The sequence below is a fragment of the Caloenas nicobarica genome, chromosome 1 (genome assembly GCF_036013445.1).
Source record: "Caloenas nicobarica isolate bCalNic1 chromosome 1, bCalNic1.hap1, whole genome shotgun sequence".
NCBI lineage: Eukaryota > Metazoa > Chordata > Aves > Columbiformes > Columbidae > Caloenas > Caloenas nicobarica.
In genome coordinates, this window is record NC_088245.1 from 215,238,053 (window position 1) to 215,252,425 (window position 14,373).

The following is a 14,373-nucleotide window of genomic DNA, read 5'->3' on the forward strand; positions in this document are numbered from 1 at the left end:
GTTACGATGTGGTCTGGGAAGCCCTGAGCCAGAGAAATTCGTTAATTATACTCAGAGTGAGATTAAGATGCAAATCAGGTCAAATGCTGCTTAACTATGGAACTTTATTAAACACTTCTGTAAATGGATGCCTGTGTGTTACGGTAAGAAAATAGTGATAGGACAGGGAGAAGCAGACTAGGAAAGGAGGAAACCTAGTGAGCAGTGGGCATAGATTTGCAAGAGACACCACCATGGATCGATCCAGTGGGGTTTTCTCTTTAGTAGGCAGGGCGGTGCGTCTCAGGAACGCAGCTCGTTCATCACTCACAAAATGACCACCCCTTACATCCCTGAGAGGTACACACGTAGTACCTGTCAGTGGTGGGGGTCTCTGGATCGCGCGCGCGTTACTGCATGGTCATACAGTCTTTTATAAGACATCTTGGGGCTATTTTGGGATGTTGTTTCCTGGGCAGGTACTGCCCAGTCAGCGTTTTTGCACATGCTCTCAGTCCCAGCACGCTGGTCCCGTGAGCCTCGGCAGGGGAAGGTGATTGCTTGTAGCCAGGCAAGTCCCCTATTGCCTGTAGCTGGGGAGGTTCCTGTGGCTTGTAGCCAGGCAGGTCTCTGGAAAATGACGTGGCTGTTCACAGCAGAGACAGGATCAAACAAACTTTGAGACATTTAACTTAAAATATGGTCCTGACACCACTCCATGTCTCAAAGGTTGTTGCTTTTCATCCATGGTGGCAGGAAAGTAGCGAAAACAGGTGAGTGTTGAAAAGAGTGTAAGTTTATACAATGTGTATAACTGTGGATTCAGGCTTAGCCTGATATAGCATCACCCTGAGTGAAGTGAAGTGAAGTGGCTGTAAATTGCATATTTGAAACAGTGAATTAAACAGGGAAGGAGTAACAACATTAGAATACCACATAACATATAAAAAAGAATGCGTTTAACCCATGGGGCATCTGGAAGCCAGGAGAAGGGATCGGCTCCCCCACCCTTCCAGGTTTGGACAGCAACATGGGCTAGCTTTATTTCTATAAGCTTTAATGATAGTTGGCTTCAAGAGACCTGGGATCTGGACTTCAGAGCAACCTGGCACCAGGCTACTGGAGGGGAGGTAAGCAGGTTGAAATGCAGAATAATGACACTTTGAAATCCTAGTCAAGCATTATAAAGAATCAGGTGAGCACATACAATCCTTTGGCCATAAACTCATATATTCCCTTTCCTGTTTTGTTTTTACCCTCTCTGTCTTGAAGTATTGGCCATGTCTAGGACTAAGCTGAGATCCAGCCGCACCTGGACTTCTCTCTGAGAAGGAGTTTAGAGAGTGAGGGGTTCCATTCTGAACCTGGTGACTCAACTTCAGGGCCTCCCTCTACCCTTTCACATCTCCTGTCCATGTATAAATCACTCTAAAACAACTCTCACTAGATTGTCCTTAGCATATTTCCCCCATGCAGGAAGTACTAGATTGGATCTTGCCATCAAACTCTGTTAAGTCGCACTTTGCTTTAAATCACAGGATCACAGAATGTCAGAGATAGGATGTGACCTCAAAAGCTCATCCAGTGCAACCCCCCCGCCAGAGCAGGAACACCCAGATGAGGTTACACAGGAAGGTGTCCAGGCGGGTTGGAATGTCTGCAGAGAAGGAGACTCCACAACCTCCCTGGGCAGCCTGGGCCAGGCTCTGGCACCCTCACTGGGAAGAAGTTTCTTCTCAAATGTAAGTGGAACTTCTTGTGTTCCAGCTTGAACCCATTATCCCTTGTCTTACCATTGGTTGTCACCGAGAAGAGCCTGGCTCCATCCTCCTGACACTCAGCCTTCATATATATTTATAAACATTAGTGAGATCACCTCTTAGTCTCCTCTTCTCCAGCTCAAGAGCCCCAGCTCCTCAGCCTTTCACAGAATCACAGAATCACAGAATGTCAGGCATTGGAAGGGACCTCGAAAGATCATCTAGTCCAATCCCCCTGCCAGAGCAGGAACACCTAGGTGAGGTTACACAGGAAGGCGTCCAGGCGGGTTTTGAATGTCTCCAGAGAGGGGGAATCCACAACCTCCCTGGGCAGCCTGTTCCAGTGTTCCGTCACCCTCACTGAGAAGAAGTTTCTTCTCAAATTTAAGTGGAACCTCTTGTGTTCCAGCTTGAACCCATTACCCCTTGTCTTACTGTTGGTTGTCACCGAGAAGAGCCTGGCTCCATCCTCGTGACACCCACCCTTCATATATTTATAAACATTGATGAGGTCACCCCTCAGTCTCCTCTTCTCCAAGCTAAAGAGACCCAGCTCCCTCAGCCTTTCCTCATAAGGGAGATGCTCCACTCGCTTCAGCATCTTTGTGGCCCTGGGCTGGACTCTCTCCAGCAGTTCCCTGTCCTTCTTGAACTGAGGGGCCCAGAACTGGACACAATATTCCAGATGAGGTCTCACCAGGGCAGAGTAGAGGGGAAGGAGAACCTCTCTCGACCTACTAACCACCCCCCTTCTAATACACCCCAGGATGCCATTGGCCTTCTTGGCCACAAGGGCACAGTGCTGGCTCATGGTCACCCTGCTGTCCCCAGGACCCCCAGCTCCCTTTCCCCTACACTGCTCTCTAATAGGTCATTCCCCAACCTGTACTGGAACCTGGGGTTGTTCCTGCCCAGATGCAAGACTCTACATTTTCCCTTGTTATATTTCATTAAATTTTTCCCTGCCCAACTCTCCAGCCTGTCCAGGTCTCTGGATGGCAGCACAGCCCTCTGGCGTGTCAGCCACTCCTCCCAGCTTGGTGTCATCAGCAAACTTGCTGATAGTACACTCAATTCCCTCATTCAAGTCATTGATGAATATATTGAACAGTATTGGTCCCAGAACTGACCCTTGAGGCACTCCACTAGATACAGGCCTCCAACCAGACTCCGCCCCATTGATCACGACTCTCTGGCTTCTCTCCTTCAGCCAGTTTGCAGTCCACCTCACTACCCGATCATCCAGTCCACACTTCCTCAGTTTTGCCGTGAGGATGCTGTGGGAGACGGTGTCAAATGCTTTGCTGAAGTCAAGGTAGACCACATCCACTGCTCTGCCATCGTCAATCCACCTTGTTACGTCTTCATAAAAGGCTATGAGGTTGGTCAAACACGACTTCCCCTTGGTGAAGCCATGTTGACTGTCCCTGATGACCCTCTTATCCTTGATATGTCTTAAGATGGCACCAAGGATAAGGTGTTCCATCACTTTCCCAGGGATGGAGGTGAGGCTGACCGGTCTATAGTTGCCCGGGTCCTCCTTCTTGCCCTTTTTGAAGACCGGAGTGACATTTGCTTTCCTCCAGTCCTCAGGCACCTCTCCCGTTTCCCAAGACTTGGCAAAGATGATGGAGAGCGGTCCAGCAATGACTTCAGCCAGCTCCCTCAGCACCCGCGGGTGCATCCCATCTGGACCCATGGATTTATGGATGTCCAGATTGCTTAACTGGTCCCTAACCCAGTCCTCATCAACTGAGGCAAACTCCTCCATTGCCCTGCCTTCCTCTGGGGCCTCAGGGGTACGGGGCTCCTCAGGACAGCCTCCGGCAGAGTAGACAGGGACAAAGAAGGCATTCAGTAACTCTGCCTTCTCTGTATCTTCTGTCACCAGGGCACCCACCCCATTCATCAGTGGGCCTACATTGCCTCTGGTGTTAGTTTTATCTGCCATGTATTTGAAGAAGCTCTTCCTGTTGTCCTTGACCCCTCTCACCAGGTTTAACTCAAGGAGGCCTTAGCTTTCCTAGTTGTCTCCCTACATCCTCTGACAACAGCCTTATATTCTTCCCAAAAGAATATATTATATAATATTATATTCTTCTTTCCTCACACGGGAGATGCTCCACTCCCTTCAGCATCTTCGTGGCTGCGCTGGACTCTCTCCAGCAGTTCCCTGTCCTTCTGGAACTGAGTGGCCCAGAACTGGACACAATATTCCAGATGAGGTCTCACCAGAGCAGAGTAGAGGGGAAGGAGAACCTCTCTCAACCTACTAACCACCCGTGTGGTTAAACACTGCTCTATCGCAAGCACGTCCCAAGCCTGACAATATTCAAGAAGCGTTTGGACGATGCTCTCAGACACATGGTGTGAATGTTGGGGTTGTCCTATGCAGGGACAGGAGTTGGACTCGATGATCCTTGTGGGTCCCTTCCAACTCAGGACATTGTATGAGTATATGACAATGGGGCCAGTACCCTGGAATTAGAGGACAGGGAAGCCGAGCAGCTGGGATCCCTGTATAGGGAAGGGGGCATTGACAATGCAACTGGGAAAAAGACGCAAACCCTCAGGCTCTGTAGGTGACTTCTATCAGGTGTGAGGGAAATGCAGCCCTTCAAGGGAGATGTGACCTGTCACCCAGGCATGTGGACCACCTTGGAGAAGTATCCAGAAGTATCCATTTACCCACAGATCCAGATGAAATCCAATGCACACAACCCATGTGGCAGAGGTTTCTACGGAGCACACCATTGTCATATGTCAGCCCATTGGCTATAATATCCTGGATAGAAGGTGAGGGACAAACAGCGGGTGAATTGGCTGGCCAACTCTGGTGAGACGAAGGCAGGCTCCCTAACTTCCTACAGACCTGTATCTCCACAGTGGAGAAACTGCCAGACAGGTTAGGTGAGAAACTGTCCAAAGATCCTGGCAATTTGAAGAAAGGTTCCCCTCTCCATCTGTACAGACCAGTATCTCAGCTGCTAGGGATGAGCATTTGTCATGGAGGCACCCCAAAAATTAATTTAGGCAGGTGATAAGCTCCTAACAGACTTTATTCTAACTAGAACTGTTTAGCGAAGCACCAACTAGAAACGGGGTTTTTCCAAAATTATACAACACTCCAACAACATTATAAAACACAGATTTGTATACCTGTTAAGAGTTCAATTACTACACAGCCGATTCAGACTCAAGTAATCCCCAAACTCTAGAATGATGATTCAAAATGCGCATCTTCCCACTCATAAACAGTGACGACTCTCAAGGGTACCCAGAAGGTATAATCACTCACCAATCAAGCAAAGTGTCTCAGTCCTTGACAAGAGGACTGTGTGGGAGTCCCTGGCAGCCCCATTTATATCCTAAGTGGAATCTGAGCTGTGGTCATTTATGGTAGTGGTCCAGCAATTTCTCTCAAACAAGGTGTTTCATTGGTCAAGGGCCATGTCTGTTGACCAAGGAGTGTGCACAAGACCATAGTGGTCCATGAGCCTAGAAGTCTTTGGTGCTTTCAGAGGGGTGGTGGGGGTAAGGAAGTGCATCTGCCACACATCCACCCCGTGACCACAGTCGTGATTCAACTGGCTGACTTCCAGTCAACCGGGACCTCTTCAGATTCCCAGGAGTGTGGGAAAATCACGGAGAAAGGTCTCACTGTGACATCAGCCGGCTCCTTAAGTACCCTTAGATGAATCCCATCAGGCTCCATCGACCCGTAGGGATCTAGCCAGAGCAGTAAATCCTGCACATGTTCTGAATTGATCTGAATTATTGTTCTCGCAGCCACAGTTCTTTAGCCCAGGGTTATGGGGGGCCCAGAGCCCATCTTCAGTGTGGAAGAGCGAGGCAAAGAAAGCATGAAACGTTTCAGCTTTTACTGTCCCTCACAGTACTAGCCACCTTCAACTCTAGCTGGGCTTTGACCACATGAATTTCCTACCCGCAGTGGTGAGCAGCATCTCTGTAATCCTCCCATGACGCCTGACTTGCTTCCACTGACCATGTGCTTTCTTTTTACGCCGTAGTTCAAGAAGAATATCCCTGCTCAGCCAAGCCGGCTTCTTGCCTCACCTGTTCAGGAATGGGTACGTGAGTTAGGAGGAAGAACTCCTAGGAAAATGGCTGCTCCAGTTTCCAGAAAAGGGACAAAAGATTCTGATCTGTTTGAAGGAACTTGTAATTTCTTCCTACAGAAGGTGCATACCACAAATCCATTCATGCTTTTTCGCTCTTTTGTCAGAGCCAGAGGAGTTCGCTGCGGTACGTTTGGTCCGGCCTTTTGCCGTTTTGCAGAGGCCTATGAGCCTTTCTGCCTTTTTCCTCTCTTTTCTCTCTCTGCGATCGGCTTTGGGACCAGGTGCTGTTTTGTAGACCTGGTTGCTCAGTGTGTTTGTGAGAAATTGCCTTGAGTAAATTTTATTTCTATTTTATATATATATTTCCTAGTAGTGTATTAGTATTTTGTTATTGTATTAAACTGTGTTTATCTCAATCCAAGATTTTCCCTTTCGATTTTCTCCCCTATTAGAGGTGGAAGGGGAGGGGGTGAGCGAGCGGCTATCCTGGTTGTATTGCCAGCTCGGGTTAAACCACGACAGCGATCTCAACACCGCCGTGTGACAGCAGGGCCCGAAGTCACTGCTGGTGACAGATCCCCTGAGGATCCCGACCCAGCAGCCCAGCGACGCCGCAGCGCCCCGACTGCCCCCCGCGCGTCCCGCCGTGTGCCGGTGCCCCCGGTGCCGGGACTCCCTGCCAGGGGCCCCGCGGGGCCAGGGCTGCGGGGCAGGGCCAGGGGCCACCAGGCCACAGCGGTGCTCCCCGGTGCCCGCCCCCCCGAGCCGAGCGGAGCGGGGCGGGGCGGGGCGGAGCGGCAGGACTCCAGCTCCCGTGCTGCAGCGGCGGCGGGCGGCCCTCCCGGGCTGACGCTGCCGGCGGCTCCCGGCGCCGCCTTTGTCCGTGCCGGGCTGGCGGCGCGGCCCCGGCGCAGGTAGGGGCGGCGGGCGGCGGGCCCGCGGCACGGGGATGGGCGCTGCCCCCCCGCGGGGTCCCGGCGCTCCCCGGCCGCGGGCATCCCCCGCCGGGCGGCCCCGGGAGGGGACCCCGGCCCCGACGGCCTCTCCCGTGCTCTCCCCTCCGCCGGCCGCCCCCCAGCCCTGCCGGCCCCCCCCGGACTCCCCTTAGGGCCCGGCTCCCCCCGGCGCTCCGGCCTTTCCCCGCCTCGCCCCGTGGCCCCCGTGCAACGCGGACACGCTGCTCCGTGGCCCACCCGCCCGGGCCCCCCTGGATCCGGCCCTGGCGGCACCGGCGCTGGGAAGGGCTGGGCTGGGGCCGGGCCGGCTGCTCAGAGCCCCGGGACACCCCTGCACATCTGCCTGCTGCCGCTGGGGGGCAGGGGAGGAAGGTTCGGCCACTCGGGAGCCTCCAAAACTCTTCGTGCCTCTTTCTCGGCCTTTCCTGGAGCTGGAAGGGTTCTTGTGTGACGCTCTTTGGTGGGTCCTTTTCCCAGTAGCTGTGCAGGCTCGGGGTGCAGGGAAGGCAGCTGTGGGCAGTGGAGTGAACTTGTGCCCCTGATCTCTTATTGAAAATGTTGTGCTTGGCAGGGACCATCTGTCCTCGCTGCTCCCATGCAGTTGGTGACGGGCCAGGCATCTCCTGCGGAATCCGGAGCATCCCGCCTCCCTCTTCCCGGATCAATACCTGCACGGGCTCCATCTCCCGCCAAGAGCAGCGACGCGCCGGGCTCCAGGCTGCTGCGGCAAGGTGGGGTCAGGCACGGCCCCGGCCCGTCGGACTGGCCGAGTTGCGGGTCCGGTTGGTGCGGGGCGGTGCGGGAGAGCAGTGGTTTGAGACCCGGTGCGGCGCAGGGTGCTCCCGTTCCTGCCCGCTGAGCCGCAGCACGGGCAGGGGCAGGCAGGAGCGTGCCTGCTGCCAGGCCTCGGGCCAGGCCTTGTGTCACGGTGCTGTGCCCGGGCCTGGGGGGTGATCTGGTTTGTAATATGGGTGGGGGACACGGCATAGTCTCGGCTGCTCTGGCATGGGTCCCCAATCTGGCACGAGCAGGGGAAACCTGCCTCTAAACCTGCCAGCCCTGCCACTGTCTTGGCACAGCTGGTGGGCTGAGCAAGACCCTTGTGCCCCGGTGGCCCTGCTGTGCGACACGGCTGTGCCAAAACTGCTCCTCTGCCCTCGTCCTTCCCTGGCACAGGATGCTCCAAGATCTCCCAGCGCTACACTCAGGATGCCAGACTCCGTGGTGCCAGTGGGTCCCTGCCCGGCAGCAGCAGGATTTCAGCAGAGGTGTTTAGCAAACGTGCGGTGGGGCGTGCTGAGCCGGGTTGCTTCTTGCTGCAGATGTCGGTGACGTTTGAGGACGTGGCCCTCTACTTCTCCCCCGAGGAGTGGGCAAAGCTGTCGGGCTGGCAGCGGCAGCTCTACCGGGAGGTGATGCTGGAGAACTACCAGATGGTCGCCTCGCTGGGTGAGGACTCTCTCTGGTGATGTTGGGCTGGGGTCAAGCTGGAATTCACCTGTTTAACTGAGCTGGAGTTCTTGAACGGGAAAATCCAGCTGGTCTCCCCTGCTGCCAGAGTGGTTCCGACTGCAGGTTTGACCCTGCCAGGCAGCCTCCTGTGGAGAGCGGTCCTGGGAGACAGGATGGCATGGAATAGCCTATTTTAGTGGGAAGGGACATACTGGGGCCATCTAGTCCAACTGTGTGACCACAAGTTGCAGTGTGTTGTGAAGGGCGTTGTCCAAACGTCTCTCAAACAGGGACAGGCTTGGGGCATTGACTGCCTCTCCAGGAAGCCTGTTCCAGGGTTTGACCACCCTCTTGGTACAGAAATGCTTCCTCATGCCTAGTCTAAACCTCCGTGCTACAGTGTTGAGCTGTTCCCAGGGGTCCTGTCCACAGGAGAGTGGCCAAGGTGACGAGGGCGAGGCGAGAGGGGCTGCAGGTGCAGGGACGGGGGGGCTGAAGCCGCAGCCTGGCAGGGGCAGGAGAGAGGAGCGGGGTGGGGGGGATGCTGGGGCTGTGGGTGCGGGGGCCGGTGCTGCTGTCCCGGCAGTGCGGGAGAGGGGGATTCTGTCTGTGCCCCGGACAGGCTGGGCCACCGACAAGCCAGAGATCATCTGCAAGATGGAGCGAGAAGAGACACTATGTGTGCCGGATCCCCCCAGGGAGCGACAAAGGCATGAAACTCCTGTGCCAGGTAGGTACCAGGGGTATGGTAGGGGGTTGGGGGCTCAGCTGGCACCGTCCCCTTGCTCCAGGTGATCCATGTGCCTGAAAGGGTGTGAGGCTGGCAGAGTGTCCATGCCGCTCCCCATGGGGAGAGGTCCCACGTGCCCATCCTGTCCCTGGCTGTGACCCTGGTCTCTTCTCCCCAGTAGCTGTCAGCTCCAGGACACACAGGGAGACCAAGGGGATTCCTGAGATGCTGACAGGAGGGTGCTGGAGACCTGGTGTTTTTTAAAGTGACAGAATGGATGGCAAATAGCTGTTAGGGACCATATTTTAAGTTAAATGTCTGAAAGTGAGTTTGCTCCTGTCTCTGAACAGTGACGTCACTCCTCGAAGACCTGCCTTGCTACGATCCCCAGGAAACCTGCCCAGCTACAGGCAATAGGGGACTTGCCTGGCTACAAGCAATCACCTTCCCCTGCCGAGGCTCACACAGCACTACACAGGACCAGCGTGCTGGGACTGAGAACACCCTGCTCTCAGGGATGCCGAACTCGGGCAGGAAGCATCATGGGGGCTTGGCGTTGAGCCAGCCAGGTGGGAGCCAGGGGGCCTGGTTGGGGAACTTCCACCTCCCCATCCTCCCAGAACGCCAACCATTACAGAAGGGCCCTCCCAGGTGCTCTGAGTGCGACAAGAGCTTCAAGAACCAGATGGAACTGGATGTCCACATGTTGAGCCACGTGCGTAAGCATCCCTTCCACTGCACCAATTGTGACAAGAGCTTCAGGGAGAAGAAGAGCCTCATCACCCACCAGCGCATCCACACAGGGGAGAAGCCCTTCACCTGCTCCAGCTGTGGCAACAGCTTCAGACAGAAGAAGAGGCTCATCATCCACCAGCGCATCCACACAGGGGAGAAGCCCTTCACCTGCACTGACTGCAGCAAGAGCTTTGTCCAAAGGCAACACCTGCTGAGTCACCAACGCATCCACACCGGGGAGAAACCTTTTGCCTGCACCAACTGCAGGAAGAGCTTCAGGAGGAAGTCGACCCTCATCAATCACCAGCGCATCCACACTGGGGAGAAGCCCTTCACCTGCACTGACTGCGACAAGAGCTTCAGGGAAAAGAGGAAGCTCATCATCCACCAGCGCATCCACACTGGGGAGAAGCCCTTCACCTGCACCGACTGTGGCAAGAGCTTTATCGAAAGGCAGACCCTGCTGAGTCACCAGCGCATCCACAGTGGGGAGAAGCCCTTCGCTTGCATCGTCTGTAGCAAATGCTTCAGGAAGAAGTCAACCCTTGTCATCCACCAGCGCATCCACAGTGGAGAGAAGCCTTTTGCTTGCACTGACTGTGGCAAGAGCTTCAGGGAGAAGAAGAGCCTCTTCATCCACCAGCGCATCCATAGCGGGGAGAAGCCCTTTGCCTGCACCAACTGCAGCAAGAGCTTCAGGCAGAAGAAGAGCCTCATTATCCACCAGCGCATCCACACTGGGGAGAAGCCCTTCTCCTGCACTGACTGTAGTAAGAGTTTTGTCTGCAGGGACAGCCTGCTGAGCCACCAGCGCATCCACACTGGGGAGAAGCCCTTCGTCTGTACCAGCTGCAGCAAGAGCTTTAGGCAGAAGAAGAGCCTCATCATCCACCAGCGCATCCACACTGGGGAGAAGCCCTTCTCCTGCTCCGACTGCGGCAAGAGCTTTGTCCAGAGGCAGCACCTGCTGAGTCACCAGCGCATCCACACTGGGGAGAAACCCTTCACCTGCACCAACTGCAGCAAGAGCTTCAGGCAGAAGAAGAGCCTCATCATCCACCAACACATCCACACCGAGGAGAAGCGCTTCGCCTGCACTGACTGCAGGAAGAGCTTCAGGGATAAGGAGACCCTCATCATCCACCAGCACATCCACACCAGGGAGATGCCTTCGCTTGCACCCAGTACGGCAAGAACTTCAGGGAGAAGAAACACCTGAAGAGACACCAGCAGGTGCACTGGGGCCTGGGGGTGGTGCCGGAATGTGTGTAGTGCCAGACAGGGTGTCTGTCTGCAGTGGGGGGACAGGCAAAGGCCAAACCCTTCCGTTGCATTGTTTGGAAGGAGAGGCTCATGCTGGCTCACCTTTGCACCCAAGGCACCCCCAGCCTGCAGCCACCTCTGCAGCCCAGCACCCCTGAATCTGCTGCTGAGAGGCTAGTGGGGTGCTGGGGGCTGCTGTAGGGGGATGTCCTTATTTGGTTGGGATAATTGTCTTCCTAATAGCTGGTATAGTACTGTGTTTTGGATTGAGAATGAGAAGAATTTTCCAATTACGTGGCTGATTGAGTTGTTGCTGAGCAGTCAAGGATTTTTCAGCTTGTCATGCCCTGCCAGCTGGGAAGGGGCACAGCCAGGACAGCTGCCCCAAAGTGGCCAAAGGGCTATTCCTTACCATCTGACCTCTTGGTCAGTATAGAAACTGGGGGGAGCTGGCCAGGGGCACTGTGGCTCAGGGATGGGCTGGGCGTCAGTCAGTAGGTCGTGAGTGATTGTGTTGTGCATCACTTGTTTTCTGTATTCTTACATCATTATCATCATTGTCATTATTCCCTTCCCCTTCTACTAAACTGTCTTCATTTCAGCCCACGAGTTTTACATAGATCACTGGATGAGTGCTGTTTAAGTTTTGTATCAGTCATTTAGCTTAAAGGAATACAGTTTAGATAGAATTAATCACTTAGAATTATAAGCTTGTGTGATTTTTTTTTTTTAGTATACTGTCAGCTTTGCATTAGTTAGTAGCTAAATTTGCTGAAATCTAAAACTGTGTGTTGTAAAGTTTCACTCACATTCACTGAACTTGTGTCTACTTGAGCAAAACAAAGCAGCTACAACCCATCAACATGCAAAAAGGCAGGAAGGCCCAGAGGTCACTGCAACACGGCAGGATGGCAAAAGGCTGAACTGATGCAACTCTCAAACAGAACTTCCCTGCAATGGAGCAGAACCAGAATGGGTCTCCATCCCTGTGTGTCCCGTCTCTGCCTTAACTACATTCTGACTCTGTTGCCAGCTGTCAGATTGCAACTCTCCTTAAATATGAAGCATGACACTAATGGCGTGGAATAGTCTTATTGGTCAGTCTGGATGTCAGTCAAGGTCTGTACCATCTATGCCGCCCTTCCCAGCTGCCTCACCCCTCACAAATAATAACCTTGCTAGCTATGAAAAAGAATAGGTTTTTAACTGCATGAAGAAGATTAACTCACTTTCCGTCTAACCAGTACACCAAGCATAAGGAAATATGGATAGAACAGGGAGAAGGAGACGGGAGAGGAGGAAACCTAGTGAGCGGTTGGGACAGATTTGCAAGGGACCACCATGGATCGATCCAGCAGCGTTTTCTCTTTAGTAGGCGGGGCGGTGCGTCTCAGGAAGGCAGCTCATTCATCACTCACAAAATGACCCCCCCTTACATCCCTGAGAGGTACACACGTAGTACCTGTTGCTGGTGGGGGTCTCTGGATCGCACACGTGCTACTGTCTGGTCATACAGACTTCTTTAAGGCATTTTGGGGCTATTCTGGGATGTTGTTTCCTGGGCAATGGCACATACTGCCAAGTCTGCACTTCTCTGCATGCTCTCAGTCCCAGCATGCTGGTCCCATGTAGCACTGTGTGTGCCTCAGCAGGGGAAGGTGATTGCTTGTAGCCAGGCAAGTCCTCTCTTGCCTGTAGCTGTGCAGGTTCTCTCTGACTTGTAGCCAGGCAGGTGTCCGGAAAAATGATGTAGCTGTTCACGGCAGAGACAGTCAGGAGCAAACAAACTTTGAGACATTTAACTTAAAATATGGTCCCTGACACCACCCTGTGGCTCAAAGGTTGTTGCTTCTTTGTCCATGGTGGCAGGAAAATAGTGAAAACAGGTAAGTATGGAAAAGAGCGTTATTTTATACAGTCTGTATAACTGTGGATTCAGGCTCAGCCTGGTATAACATCACCCTGCAGTGAAGCGTCTATAAATTGCATATTTCAGTGAATTAAACAGGGAAGGAGTAACAACAATATAACACCACATAACTTATAAAACAGAATGCGTTTAACCCATGGGGCACCTGGAAGCCAAGAGGAGGGTTTGACTTCCCAACTCTTCCAGGTTTGGACAGGAACATGGGCTAGCTTTTCTATTCCCATGGTGATTTGCTTAACAACTTGACCATTGTCATCAATCTTTAAACAACAATTAGAATCATTTAGCTTACCACAGAATCACTTTTCTTGGGCTAACAAGTAATCAAGAACCACACAATTTTGGAAAATCGTTGTTTGCATCTGTGTGGCTTGATGTGCGAACAGATCAAAAGCATGGGCGGTCTCATTGGTAACAATTCCTAGGATGGCCTGTAACCAGGTGCTATGGTTTAAGTTATCGATAGGTTCTTGAGCACCCCTGATCCATTCATTCGGGCTCGAAATGGCTGGCCCATAATGCTGTATAACTCGTTCTGGTGGCCATCGATATTTTACCCACTTTTGAGTGCTTCCACCAGTAAGGGAGGTATCAATCAATTGTTTTTCTCTTACTAGATTATCATATACTCAAATGCCTAACGTATTTCCTTGAATTTGGGGTAAGAGAAAAATAAAAAGGGCCTAATATATCCTGCATAACATATTCCAGTCCAATAGGGGAGCAATTTTCTGTAGGCATACTGCCCATAAATCCAATAATGGCCTTGTAGGGCGCAGGCACCATTTGAATCACAGAATCACAGAATCACAGAATGTTAGGGATTGGAAGGGACCTCGAAAGATCATCTAGTCCAATCCCCCTGACAGAGCAGGAACACCTAGGTGAGGTTACACAGGAAGGTGTCCAGGCGGGTTTTGAATGTCTCCAGAGAAGGAGAATCCACAACCTCCCTGGGCAGCCTGTTCCAGTGTTCCGTCACCCTCACTGAGAAGAAGTTTCTTCTCAAATTTAAGTGGAACCTCTTGTGTTCCAGCTTGAACCCATTACCCCTTGTCTTACTGTTGGTTGTCACCGAGAAGAGCCTGGCTCCATCCTTGTGACACCCACCCTTTATATATTTATAAACATTGATGAGGTCATCCCTCAGTCTCCTCTTCTCCAAGCTAAAGAGCCCCAGCTCCCTCAGCCTTTCCTCATAAGGGAGATGCTCCACTCCCTTAATCATCTTTGTGGCCCTGGGCTGGACTCTCTCCAGCAGTTCCCTGTCCTTCTTGAACTGAGGGGCCCAGAACTGGACACAATATTCCAGATGAGGTCTCACCAGGGCAGAGTAGAGGGGAAGAAAAGGGACTCCATTTACCTCCTTTGGGGCTGTCATGACAGGTGGTTGACCGGGTTCCAAATGCTCCTCCCATAGATGTTGTTTTTGTTGCTGCACAATTTTTTACCCCGTAGGTACAATTCCAGGCCCCAACTTGGTTAC

General features: G+C 52.9%; 1 pseudogene; it reads left to right on the forward strand.

Moving 5' to 3' along the window:
- Positions 1–6,615: 6,615 nt before the first annotated feature.
- On the forward strand, positions 6,616–13,796 carry LOC135988735 (oocyte zinc finger protein XlCOF6-like; annotated as a pseudogene).
- The last annotated feature ends 577 nt before the right edge of the window (positions 13,797–14,373 follow it).